Raw genomic sequence first — 12,890 nt, 5'->3', positions numbered from 1 at the left:
GTCTGTAGGGTGGCAGTCCACAAAGCGTTCCCTAACAGCTTTTGATCCACGTCACCCGCAGCTGTTTTTTGCACTACTGGGCGCTGTGACGAGCCAAGTGCACCATTACCCTTTTATGGGAGCTTTACTGCCAACTTTACGACGACCTTACCTTCCGCTTTCCGACAGTAAGTAATGAGACATTAGTTTGTGGCGACTGGCCGTCCAGACCAACCCTTCACTGATTTTTACTTTCTCATGGCAATGTGAACTATTTAGAGAGCCAATAATCTTCAGTGAGAGAGCGGTAGGATATACTCACCACAGTTTTGTGCTAGACTAGACTAGATTTAAAAATGCCTACAGATTGTGAATTCGTGACTCGGTGATTCCCGCCTTCTCTGGCGACATTGGTTGGTATTTAAGAGTACTTAAATAATAGAGATTTATGACAGTATATTTACACGTTATAGAACCTCTTTCGAGAAAAAATGAAAGCGTTAGATAATAATAATAATAATAATAATAATAATAATAATAATAATAATGATAATAATAGGTGGTGAAAACAGAAGACAGCATAGTCACGAACTATACACCCCAGTAGAGAAGATAACCGACACCATTCGGAAAGTAATTTACTTCTTAAGGAAAAGCACACAAATCTGTATAAAATTATTTAGTTTATCTTTGTTACAGTCCATCAAAGACTTTGACTTCTTTTGGGGCAGCTTGTGAAGGGGTACCGTTCGCAGTTCATGCAATCCATGAACTTCTAGCCGAGCTAGGGCGCTCCTTATGTTGTTCGGTTCGGCCCAGTTGCGGCTTATCATTGCGTCTGTAGTGTAACATGCTAAAGGAATTTCGGACTTCACTTCCCGTCTCTGTCTGAGGAGTTCCGTCTCAAGCGGGATGGATGGCAGGTGTCTGTTCAGCCGGAGGTCTTCTCTTGTTAGCTCATGGACAAGTTTCGAAGACGAGCAGTATGACACTCCAAGGGCATTTTTTCTAGAATCTTGCTTTAACACATTCTAGAGATATTGTTAAGTGCTATCAGATTATTTTTATACCATATGCAAGCAGTGGTTCTATCTTTGCCCGGAAAAGTCTCATGGCTGTTTCGAAGGCGAATTTAGTGAGGTTCCATACATCCCTTTGATAGTAGCTCACGCCCTTTCTCTGAAATGATGATCCGGTGGGTTGAAGGGTTATTCCGAGCGAGTTTACGATCATTATTTCTTCGTTGTTGTACTCGTGTGCGATTTCTCCACTTCACCTGAATATAACCATTACAGTTTTCTTTGTATTTATTTGTAATCTGTTGTTGACAGCGCACGTCTGTAGATTATAGCCTCTTGTAGGCCGGTCTTCTTTGTTTGTCGATATCATGGAGAAATCGTCTGCGTCTGCATAAAAGGTGACCGTGTCTTTATTAATCACCCTCGTGATGTCATCCGTTTGTACTCCGTTTGTTTGAATGACTGGTGCTGACGAAGTTATTCCGGCAGTGATTTCTACGTAATTGTAAGCTAGAATGTTGTTGGTTGCGACTGTCAGTCCAGAAAAGCAGCATCACCTTTTATGGACATACGACGCGAATGGTCAATCGGATCGTTAACTACTTTGAGGACAAGAAAATCGAAGGGACCTGCTTCACGGAGGTAGAAAGAGATCTCGAATAAATAGAGGTCACTCGTAATGACATGGTGAAACGTGTCACACTCAAGAAGTAACTTCAAGCATGGCATGGATTGCAGGGAAAGCCGTAGCTAAAAACAGGAAAGGCATTGACACAGGAGATAAAGGAACAACATCGAGAATGAATGTGGGGATACTGGGAAAATGTCATAGCCGAAGGAAGGAGACAGTTGAAATGACGTACTCCATTTATGCCCGAACCGAGATTAGACGGTGATGATGATGCTTATTATTTAGATGGGCCTAACATCTAGGTCATCGGCCCCTATGGTACGAAATGAGACGAAATGCGATTACAATTTTAAAATAATACAAAATTCATTCACTGACCAGAATTCAAAACGTGATGATGAGGAATGAACTGTTGAATATGAATTTTAAAACAATCAGTGGATAAGACGCGCAATGCCTCACATTCTAAGAAACAATATTACCGACCAAGGGACTGCTTCCAAATCCCAATCCTGAATCGATGATGCTTGTCCAAATGGGCCAATATCCATGTCAACGATCCCGAATAATGGCACTTATCGCTAGTAAAGGAGAACCGTGGTATTTCTCAAGTTGCGGTACTAATCAAAGGTAGCGTAAACTCACGGTGTTCCAAACATTATGGTACTACTCATAAGTATTGTACCTCGTACAGGTAACGCAGACCTATGGTGTTTCTCACACAATGGAGCCACTCAGAGCCAACGCAAACCGATGAGGCTCCTCACCTAGGTGTACTAATCACGGGCGCCGGTATTCCTGTGGTGTTCCTCAGATAGTGAGCACCAATCACAGGCAATGCAGACCCACGGTGTCGCTCATATAGTGGTACAACTCACAGGCCACGCCCAGACCCGTGGTGTTGCTCACATGGTACGACTCACGCGTACTGGAAACCCACAGTCCACATGCACTGCTGCTACGAATCACAAACCTATTGTGTACCTAATATAGTGACACTACTCGCAAGTACAAAGGCGACCCATGGTGTTCCCCGCGTGATGGTACTAATCAAAAGTAGTTTCATGGTTCTAAGGCAATCATACCTTGGTCGCCCCTTTAAGTCGCCTCTCACTACAGGCAGGGGATACCGTGGGTGTATTTCTCGTCTGCGTCCCCCACCCACAGGGGGTAGAGAGAGAGAAAATAGAAGAAGAAATAAGGGATCCGTAACGGACGAAGAAAGGCAAGGGCCACGAAGGGCGTGAAAATGAAAGAATCCCTAGGCCTCGAATATTGTAATACCGTCGGGGTCGGAAAAGAACAAGAGTTGACCAAGGGAGGTCGGACAGGATAGACGAAAGTGAGGAACCTGGCACAAGTGAGTGGAAGCAATTCTAAGACTCAGCTAAGGGCCCCGTGGTCGCCAATCCAAGCTCCAAAGTCGAGAGCCCCTTGGGCCCCTTTTAGTCGCCTCTTACGACAGGAAGGGGATACCGCGGGTGTATTGTACATGTGTATCCCCCACCCGCAGGGGGTGAACCGAGATTAATGAATACTAATAATGATAATATTAAAACATAATTTCTCCTATTAAGTCCATTAAAAATTCAAGAGCTTTATTCTATTATACTTTGTTTATTTTATTGTTTGTTATTTTATTTTACAAGAAGTAAGGCTATTTATGTTGATTATGGAGATGTGAAATGTTGTCTAGCGGATACGTAAACACTGCACAGGCTCAGCCCAGTCCGATTGTTCATACAACACTCTCCATGTGACTGGAGGTAGACAAACCACCTCCGCACAGTGTAGCTTAACTTGCCCCGTTAATAGAGAAGGTACACCTAAATGTCTCATTTGGAGAGTGCTCTACGAGGTATGGATGCACGTCTCGGGAAATTTGTTTCTCATACAGGATGTATCAAAATTGAACTCTCCAACTTAACCATGGGTCTGAAAAGAACTGACAAAATCAGAAAAGCTACTGTGAGGTTATAAATTAATTACTACTCCCATCCAATAATGTTACCTTCTTCTTCTTTTCGTTTTGGCCATCTGAGGACCACGTTAATTCGTATCAGGTTCGTTTCTTCTGGTTTTTATCCTTGTCTAATATTCTTTCATTCTCATACTTTTCAACCGTCTTCGCTCTTCTGTCCATGATGATTTTATTCTGGGCCCAGTTCTGTCCTGGAAACCTATGCAAGGCCAAATTATTAATTAAATATCACTCTGTTGTATATCTCTGGTTCATGTATTCCCATTTCTTCCAGATCCCTTTGTTACTCTTGGATCTTGTTCTCTTGTTCACAAGAAACTGTATTATTTGTAGTGTAAACCTCCCTCGGCCCATTTTCAGGATGTGTCCGAAGAACACGTTCCTTCTTTTCCGTATGATGTCCGAGATTTTCTCTACCTTGGGATACACTTTTGGTTTCGTTTGTCTTGTAAATTGACCGTCCTCTGTTATTCGAGGTCCCAGTATCTTTCTGAGAATCTTACGTTCTACCATTTCTAATCTCTTAAGTACTTTTGTTGATATTAGTTTAAGACTTTCTGCTGAGTATAAGGCTTCAGGGTGGATCACTCTCTGGTAATATCTCAATTTCGCATTCATCCAAAAGTAGACGTTCATAGTTACTTTGTATGTTAAAACGTTATCTTCTACTGTGACAACAGCCAAGCAAACTGATCATCCTCCGGAAATGCTTCTCTGCCGCTCTACAGTTTGATTTCTTCTAACGTCTATCGCTTGTTTACCACTCAACGTAAAGAGGCAAAGGAGTTACCCTTTGTCCGCCTTTCGTCCTTACCTCTCCCTTTCAGAAGGGTTTTTATTGGCGATCCGCAAAGTTTTGTAACTCGCTGTTAGGAGATGTGAAGCACTTGCCTCTTCCGAAATTTCCGATGTAATTTATTGGAACTGCTGCATGTGTCTGTGAGTGGGTGGGTGAATGAGTGAATGGCAGATTGGTAGAGTGAAACGAGGTATGTGAGAACAAATGGGTGCTATCCGGCGATAGAGAGAAAGAACGAATAGTAAGAAATTAAGTATTCATGTACATCTTGCGCAGCGATACTTAAGATGTATGTTCTGAACTGTCCGCGGAGAGATGGTGTGGAATGACATTAGTAGCCAAATAAGTTTGAGTCGTGTATTTAAAATTAAGACAGATCAGAATATGAAGATATAGTTGGATGATGATAATGTTTGTAGTTTAAAGGGGCTTAGCAGCTAGGTCATCGGCCCCTAATGGTATGAGGTAAACGAAATTAAAACTTCAAAATGTATCCAGAGTAGAATCCAAAACGAATGAGGAGAAATGAACGTGAAACAAAAAATCAGTGGGTCCAATTCATTAGGCCTTAATTACTGAGATGATGCTTGTTATCTAAACGGGTTCAAAATCCAGGTCGCCGTCCCCTCACAATGGTACTAATCACTAGTAAAGCAGAACCATGGTGTTCCTCCTATATGTTACTATGATGATGCTTGTTGTTTTAAGGGGCCTAACATCGAAGGTCATCGGCCCCTAATGGAACGAAATGAATGACATGAGACATGAAGTTAAAATTTTAAAAAATATCCACTGACTAAAGTTAAAAAAGAATGGTGATGAAGAAAAATGAGTGTGAGATTAAAACATTCAGTGGATCTAATACGAAATGCCTTATGTTCTATTAAAATAAGATAAAATACAGGAAAACGAAGGAATAAGGCATTGCCCAGTAGTACAGATATTAACACATAATTTACGTTAGACGTTAAAATAACACATTAAAATGCGCAACACAAACTAAAATGAAGTCAATGAGATAAAAGCGCAACTGACATAAACAACACTAGGACAAAGGACATCACACACGATAAAACAGACCGCTATCCCTCATAAAGCGGATGACGAGGTCTGCTGACTGCTCGTCATCTCGCAAGATAAGGGCGATTGTACTCGGAAGGTTAAGACTACGGCGCAGATCGACCAGGTCCACACACTCCGTAAGGTTGTGTACCACGGTAAGATGGTCGCCGCAGGTACACACCGGAGGGGGTTCTCCTTTCAGTAGATGGGAGTGCGTCAAGATATCGTGGCTGATCCGAAGGCGACATAATACCACGGCTTCCCTCCGCGAAGCCCGAAGGGAAGTCCTCCATACCTTCGTTGTTCCTTTTATCGCTCTCAGCTTATTGGGAAGTGGGATGGCCTGCCACTCCATCTCCCAATGAGACATAACCAGATGTCTCAGCTGAGAGCGAATATCACTTGCTGGAACCTTGAAAGGCAACGGGGGCAGTGTAACTGCCTCCTTGGCAGCCTGATCTGCTTACTCGTTTCCCTCTATGCCCATGTGGCTGGGGAGCCACACAAACGTAATTCTGGTGCCGGCATCCGAACACCCGGCCAGCAGGTCCTGGATCCGCTGCACCAGAGGGTGCCGAGGGAAACAAGTATCAATAGACTGGAGCGAGCTCAAGGAGTCAGTAAACACGAGAAAGTGTCGGCGTGCATTGTACAGTGCGTACCGCAGAGCTCCACAGATAGCATAAAGCTCCGCTGTGTACACACTACAGGTTTCCGGGAGAGCAAAACGAAACCGATCATTTCCGACAACGAACGCACAGCCCACCTTCGTATCTGTCCTTGAACCATCCGTGTAAACGACGACTGAACCTGGATAGCGGCCAACAACGGACAGGTAGAGCCTCCGATAAATCGAAGGGTCCGTGTCTCCTTTCGGGCCAGTGTGCAGGATGATTTCAGATCATCGTACAACCCACGGAGGTACCCCACTTGGTTGTCTGACAAGGCAAGGAACCGAAGGTACGTTAAACAACCTGTAACAGCTCTCCAAGCGTATGCCAACCGGCCGCGTTGCCCGAGGACAAGCAGCGTATAGAAAACGGTTGCCATTGTTGAATACGCAAGGATAGCTGGGATGAAGTATCATCTGTCGCAAATTAGCAGCATACAAAAGAAGCATTTGCTGGCGCCGCAGGTGTAAAGGCGGCACACCAGACTCAGTGAGCAGGCTAGCTATGGGGCTTGTACGAAAAGCTCCCGTCGCAAACCTAACCCCGCTGTGGTGGATGCTGTTGAGCGTCGCAAGAACGCTTGGTCTTGCTGAGCCATATGCTGCACTGCCGTAGTCTAGTCGAGATAAAATATGTGCCCTATAGAATCGTAGGAGCACCGCGCGGTCAGCCCCCCAAGAAGTGCTGATAAGAAACTTCGGGATATTAAGCTTCCTAGTGCATTGCACTTGTAACTGCCGCACGTGTGGCTCCCACGATAATTTGCTGTCAAAAAGAAGCCCAAGAAATCGGTAAGTGTCAACAACCGGAAGAAAGACATTGCCTAAATAAAGCTCAGGATGGGGGTGAAGAGTACGTTGACGACAAAAGTGGACAACAGAGGTCTTTGCGGCAGAAAACCGAAAGCCATGTTCTAAGGTCCACTGCTCCACCCTCCTGATAGCTTGCTGTAACTGTCGCTCTGCGACTGCCATACTGTACGAGCTATAGTGCAGAGTAAAATCGTCCACATATAGGGACGGTATTACTGCTGGACCAGCAGCAGCAACAATAACGTTTATGGCAATCGCGAACAGAGTGACACTAAGAACCGATCCTTGTGGGACTCCATTTTCTTGAACGTAGTATTGCGAATACGTCCTCCCTACTCGGACACGGAATAGACGGAGGGACAAAAAATTCGCAATAAATACCGGCAGGTTACCTCGGAATCTCCACTGATGCAGGACTGAAAGGATGCCATATCGCCAGGTGGTGTCGTAGAACTTATCCAAGTCAAAGAAAACAGCTACCAAATGCTGTTTGCGGAGAAACGCATCCTGGATAGAACTCTCCAGGCGTACCAAGTGGTCTGTGGTGGATCGAGTGGCTCGAAATCCACATTGGTACTCGGACAAGAGTCCTTCTATATGTTACTAATCACAGGCATCGTAGACTCATGGTGTTTCCTGCATGGTGGTACTAATCGCAGATAATGTAGACCCATAGCATGCCACGCACAATGGTACCACTCACAGGTAACACAAACCTTCGGCGTTTTGTACAAAAGGGTATTACTTACAAGGAACGCAGACCCATGGTGTTCCTCACATAGTGGGACTAATCACGGGCCACGTATACTCATGGTGTTCCTCACATAGTGGGACTAATCACGGGCCACGTATACTCATTGTGTTCTTCACATAGTGGGACTAATCACGGGCCACGTATTCTCATGGTGTTGCTCATAAAGTGGTACTAATCATAGGTAATGTAGACCCACGGTGTATCACACATTATGGCAACGACCATAGGCAACACAAACCCATGGTGTTCCTCACATAGTTATACTAATTACGGGCGCCAGCGAAACCCCGTGGTGTTTCTTGCACTGTGGTGCTAATCACAATCTACATAGATCCATGGTGTTTCTCATAAAGTGGTACTACTCATATTTAATGCAGACCCATTCTGAACACTGTGGAACCGACCGGTGGAATACACACGATGACACTTATCACAAGCAACGCTCAGACCCGCGGTGTTTCTCGCATAATGGTACTGTTGTCATGTAACATAGAGCCATGATTTTCCTCGCAAGGTCGTACTAGTCGCAAGTAACGTCGACCATGGTGTTCGGCACGTAATGGTACCAATCACGAGTAGTCGCATGGTTCAAATGTCGTCATCCCTTGGTCGCCCCTTTTAGTCGCTTTTTACGGCAGGCAGGGGATACGGCGGGTATATTCTTCGCCTGCGTCCCCTACCCACAGCGGGTAATAAAGTTGGAATTCAAGAGGACAAATTGTGGCGAATATTCATTTATAGGAAAAACCGTTTGGGACTTGAATAATTTGCCAATGAAGATATTCGATACATTTTTAAGTTCTGTAAAATTATGTAAGAAAAGACTACGTAAACAGTTGATAGGGAACTATCACTAGACGACAGCACTAAATGCGTATCAGCGGTTGATGCTGATTGTAAACAGGCTAAATTTCAGTGATAAGTTTGAAGTAATAATAACTACTCTTTTAAGGTTTTAGGAGACGCCGAGGTGCCGGAATTTAGTCCCGCAGGAAATTTTTATGTGCCAGTAAATCTACCGACACGAGGCTGACGTATTTCAGAACTTTCAAATACCACCGGACTGAGCCAGGATCGAACCTGTCAAGTTGAGGTCATAAGGCCAGCGCCAATCAGGTTGAAGCGAATATGAAATTATTCATTTCTTATTCTTAATTTTCGGATACTATGTTTTGAATTCTAGGTTTAGCAACTTCTAGGTGTGAATTTGCTCTTCTTTTGTATCAATCCCGCAGATTTCCGACATTTGTTGTTGTATGTCTCTAACGGCCATGCTTCACAGTAACCTCTCTATGGAAGTACTAAGGGCAGAAGTTATTCCCCCCTGCCCCCTCTCACGATTAACCGGGATGTACATGTTTACAAGCCTTGATAGAAAAGAGAACATACGTTGGTTTATTCAGTATTTCCATCAATACGGCATTCTGAACGTGAACACTAAGATCAAGATTGAGTTGATAGACACAGTACGTTTATCATTTTCATGAATGTACTCTACTTCACACTTGTTCAATTCATACTCAACAGGAGCCGGCTACAGTCCAAGTATCCAGCAGTCAGTTATGCCCAGAGACTAACAATAATTGTTATGATTATGTTTGTTGATTAAAGGGGTGTAACAGCTAGGTCATCGGCCCCTAAATGTACGAGGCACACGATATGACACGCTAATTAACAGTGTACACAATCTAATAAAGTCTTACACTGTTACACCAAAGGCCAGTTACAATATATTCAGTGTTGTTGTTTGAGTCATCAGTCCATAGACTGGTTTGATGCAGCTCTCCATGCCACCCTATCCTGTGCTAACCTTTTCATTTGTACGTAACTATTGCATCCTACATCTGCTCTAATCTGCTTGTCATATTCATACCTTGGTCTACCCCTACCGTTCTTACCCCCTACACTTCCTTCAAAAACCAACTGAACAAGTCCTGGGTGTCTTAAGATGTGTCCTATCATTCTATCTCTTCTTCTCGTCAAATTCAGTGTTAACTAACGATATTTACAAAAAATGGAAAATTTTAAGGGTTTTAGTGCACGAGGCATTTATGAGTCGTAGAATGGATGATGATCTGTTCCAGTAAATGTGTTTAGTTTCTAAATATGTTTATATGTTGCCTTTTTCTTAGGCCCTTGTGAAGTTTCCTCTGGTTTTCGGCACAATTTCTCCATCCGGCTTGTATTGTAATCGAAGCATATCGGTCACAGTGGAGTACCCTGCCTTTTCTCACTGATAACAGTGAGACGAATCAGGTACTGGAAATAGTTTATCAGGGGAAACTTTCGATAAATTTCCAAGTTCTTTGAAATCATTTAGGAAAGAAGTACGTGAACAACTGCTAGGGTATCTGCCACCTGGGTAACGGCCCTGAATGCAGCCAGTGATGGTTAGGTCTTCGTAATGCATGAAACACATAAAGTCAACTGCACTGATATTATAAGACTGTTTGTGGCCTCACTTGCCACATTATGGCAATTGAGTCAGAAGGGGATTGATGAAAAGTTTGAAATAATGTCCGAAATTTGGAGGAATTCTGTAAAAAATAAATAGCAGATGAGTCCTTACACTGAAGAAAACACGATTCACATCTGGGAGGGTTTAAAATTTCGTTTTTATGCCATATTAATTTTCTGGAACATATAAACTTTTGCTCTGTGATGAATGTGAAAGACGGAATCTTTTCTTTTTTCGGTAATACAATCTCATTTCCACCTTGAGAGGCAAAAGGGAGGTTTGCCACCCTGAACGGCGATGTATAAGTTAGAGTTTATATATATTTAATAGCGCACAAATGTGCATTAAAATACATTAATCTTTCGCATATTCTAGTAAAGATTTTGTTCTCTTGTTGCACTTGCCGAAATGATAGCGATCGCAATGTTTGTCACACAACATACACACACAATGTAGAGATGGTTCATGGAAGCCTGATCGCCGGCATAGACAATGGTGAAACCCATGTACCGCCAGCCTATTCAAAGCACTTCTCATGCCATTATTTGGACCGGTCCAGCTGCGGTCAATCATAGCATCAGTTGAGTAAAAGTCCAGGCTGATTTATGCTTGTTTCCTCTTTCTCTCTTGGAGAACTTACTTTTCTTGCTGCGTATGTGGGAGCTGCATTCTCATTTTCAAATCTTCGAGTAAAAAGTTTCTTTGGATAATTCATACGCAAGTCGTGATGGTGACATTTTGGAGATGCCCAGTGTTCGTTTCAGAAATCTGGCCTTTACATTTTCAATAGTCCGAAGGTCGGACACCGTTAGTCTTTCCCAAATAAGTTCCATACCATATGTGAGAACTGGGAGGACCTCGGCGTAAAATAAGGCCATGGCTGTGTCTAGCGATAGTCTACTCGGGTTTGTAATGTCAAATATGCTTCTGATGGCAGCTAAAGATCTTTCTCTTACGTGAATTCTAAATGAGGTGACCGTAGGTTGTAAAGTGACACCCAGAGTTACAATGATGATGGAATAGGAAAGGCTGCAACTAAGAACGTAATGGCCTTAACTAAGGAAGAGCCCCAGCATTTCCCTCAGTTGTAATAGGAAAGCTACGGAAAAAGCATGATCAGAGCTGCCAACGTTGATGTTCCAGTCCACAAATCGTTACGTGCTGCAAACCGCGTTGTCAACTCGCTCGGCAGGGAGAGCTGTTTGATCTACTTGTAAGAGAGGCTGCCTCAGGCTCGGTGTAACTAATTTATGGAGCACAGTGTTTGCATTAAACAGCACGTGGCGGCGCACGAGTGAGCTGCTTGGGCGTCCTTGTAACATTACTTCTAACTGAAATGAACTCAAATCATCTATTCGTTATTATACCCTACGAAATTTTACTTAACACATTTTGTAAATCAAGGAGGAGGCAAAATAGACCTTGTGATTTGTTTCCACCTAAGCTGCTGTCAAATCTTGAGACTTTCGTTCCAAGTCTGACGGCGATTGTTGTTTAAAGGGGTCTAAAATCCAGGTCATCGAACTCTAATGGTAAAAGAGGAAACGAAATGAAACGACTACTAAAATGGATAAAAGATAATGATGATGAATTTAAGTTAGTCAGGGGATCAAATTTGCAATGCCTTATTTTCTATAAAATGATTGAAACTTAAAATATTGTAAAATAAGGCACTAACTTAAAAGTAAGTTCATGTATATTATTCAACTTAGAAGCTAAAAATATAGTAAAACAAATACAAATCAATCAGTCAATCAATACTGATCTGCATTTAGGGCAGTCGCCCAGCTGGCAGATTCCCTGTCTGTTGTTTTTCTAGCCTTTTCTAAAATGATCGCAAATAAATTGGAAAATAATTGAATATCTCCCTTGGTAAAGTATTTAAATCTCTAACTCCCCTTCCCATAAATGAATATGAGGTATTTTCCCCAATTTGTCCTCTTGAATTGCAACTTTATCTTCATATTGTGATCTTTCCTACTTTTAAATACGCCACTCAAACTTATTCGTCTACTGATGTCATTCCAAGCCATCCTCCGTTGACAGCTCGGAAGATACCACATAGTCGAGCAGCTCGTCTTCTTTCTCCCAATTCTTCCCAGACCAAACATTGCAACATTTTTGTAACGCTACTCTTTTGTCGGAAATCACCCAGAACAAATCGAGCTGCTTTTCTTTGGATTTATTCCAGTTACTGAATCAGGTAATCCTGGTGAGGGTCCCAAAAACTAGAACCATAAAACATAGTCAATAGAATAAAATGAAAGTTAAAACAGTTCATCTTCAGACACGATAAGATAGGTCAATATCCCTCATCAAAGGGATGACGAGGTCTGTTAACAGCTCGTCATCTCGTAGGACTCCGTAAGGATGTGTACCACGGCAATATGCCCGCCGCAAGTATACTCCCTTCAGTAAATATCCAATCAAAATGTTCTAAATGTTTTGGGTATCCTATGTTTAACTGACGATTTACGAGTAGTGAGTGCGGATTGCGTTCGAAATGCAAGCGTGCTGTAGTTTATGCGGAAGGGTTTAACGTGAACATTACAAATACACTTGTATATTTGACACCTTCAATTACTATACATGTTATTAGGAAGTGTTCTCTAGCCCAGTCTTCTATGGTGTGCGAGAGTAACATAAATTCTAAGGGTTCTGATGGCCCGTGGTTTAAAGACTCAAAATACGTCCAAGTGACTCTTTTCCAATTCATGTCTGCAG

The sequence above is a fragment of the Anabrus simplex genome, chromosome 4 (genome assembly GCF_040414725.1).
Source record: "Anabrus simplex isolate iqAnaSimp1 chromosome 4, ASM4041472v1, whole genome shotgun sequence".
Taxonomy (NCBI): domain Eukaryota; kingdom Metazoa; phylum Arthropoda; class Insecta; order Orthoptera; family Tettigoniidae; genus Anabrus; species Anabrus simplex.
Note: the sequence above shows the minus strand (reverse complement) of the source record.